The sequence below is a fragment of the Priapulus caudatus genome, unplaced genomic scaffold, assembly GCF_000485595.1.
Source record: "Priapulus caudatus unplaced genomic scaffold, Priapulus_caudatus-5.0.1 Scaffold910, whole genome shotgun sequence".
In the NCBI taxonomy this organism is placed as follows: domain Eukaryota; kingdom Metazoa; phylum Priapulida; class Priapulimorpha; order Priapulimorphida; family Priapulidae; genus Priapulus; species Priapulus caudatus.
In genome coordinates this window covers 131912-133487 of record NW_014577971.1, presented here as the reverse complement: position 1 = coordinate 133487, position 1576 = coordinate 131912, and the positions used below count along the sequence as shown (strand labels likewise).

At 44.2% G+C, this 1576-nt stretch overlaps 1 protein-coding gene across 2 annotated transcripts in view; it reads left to right on the top strand.

Annotated features, from left to right (window-relative positions):
* Positions 1–260: 260 nt before the first annotated feature.
* The window catches only part of LOC106814349 (transmembrane protein 243-like), an 8963-nt gene continuing 7647 nt past the window's right edge, over positions 261–1576 (top strand). Inside the window, exon 1 of one of the 2 annotated variants that reach the window (XM_014818654.1) lies at positions 261–353. The gene's annotated coding sequence lies outside the window, so the exon portion shown is untranslated. Of the gene's footprint in view, positions 358–1576 lie in introns of both variants that reach the window. The other variant, XM_014818655.1, reaches the window with a different exon arrangement.

Below are 1576 nucleotides of genomic sequence, written 5' to 3'. Positions count from 1 at the left end.
GAGAGAGAGAGAGAGAGAGAGAGAGAGAGAGAGAGAGACTATAGTACTCAATATAATTATTTATTGAAGCTCTGTTGGTTGAATATTTGCGCCAGGCGGTTAGTGCATTGTTAGTGTCCGCGGGGTTAGTGGTCAGGTTAGGGTCAGGAATTAATTGCTGTGCCACAGTAGGCCTAAGTGTCCCAGCACAAACAATCACTGGTCAAATAACAAATTGAATAGTGCTGCCGCCAAGCGGAAGAAAAGTGAAAAATAATGATAGATTTATCGCTTGGAGCTGTACGTGCATAACAAACATGTCCACTGCTTCCGTCAATTTGTGTTGTAAACCGTTGTCCAGGACTGTGGGATAGGTAGGTAATGCCAACTATATAAAACTACAAGCCAGTATCGCAATGTAGTGTCGTATAATATTTAACCAGTATGTATAAAACTGCACGGATTGTTGTTGTTGCGTCACTTTGTCATTGACATTGGGATGTCAGCGCATTGCCATACGGCATACGCGCCACAGGCACATGCAGGCACTTGAAGCGTTTCAATAAAATATAATTCTAACTAAATACGCAATCTATTTACTACAAAATTCTTAATGTTTCTATACTCTCTTTCACCTTTTATTGCCGACAGTTTCCTGTCAATTCCGCTGTTGCACGCTTACACTAATAATAATATATATACCTAGCAGGTAGGAAAGCGGGATCGAAAAATTCGCTCGACGCTCGCTGGATTTCACACTTTCACAGCACGAATACACATCCAACAGCTGCCATCTTTGTTTCTATGTCAAGAACAGTGTTCACTTGTTATAAAAACATACTGTCTGTTTGTAACCGAGCTGTGTCACGCAAAATCACACAAAGACTGACGAAATTCTCGCGTTCGCGAACCTTACCCCGTAATGTAAATGGCTGTCAGAATCAGGAAACACCTACCGGCGCTCTTCGTGACCTCATTCTTGCGCTGCAACGCTGCAACGTTCCAATGGCGAGGATCGTATGGGAGTTGGAAAGCAGTGCACCTCCTGCGCGCCGCCTATAGTCTATAGACTGGCACTCGCTCCCACTTCTCAGCTTAGCTTATAGTCACTCGATGGGTAATCGAGGTGGGAGCGAGTCCCAGTCTATATAGCCCTGATTCTGACAGCCATTTACATTACGGGGCAAGGTTCGCGAATGCAAAAATTTTGTCAGTCTTTATGTGATTTCGCGTGACACAGCTTGGTTACGAACAGAGACAGTATGTTTTTATAACAAGTGAACACTGTTCTTGACATATAAACAAAGATGGCAGCTGTTGGATGTGTATTCGTGCTGTGAAAGTGTGAAATCCAGTGAGCGTCGAGCAAATTTTGCGATCCCGCTTTCCTACCTGCTATATATATTAGTGTAAGCGTGCAACAGTGGAGCCGCGAGAGCAATGGCGCCGGCAGCTTATATTGTACTACTATATATATTAGTGTAAGCGTGCAACAGTGGAGCCGCGAGAGCAATGGCGCCGGCAGCGTATATGGTTGGACGTAGGATTTGGACGGAATTGACAGGAAACTGTCGGCAATAATAGGTGAAAGAGAGTA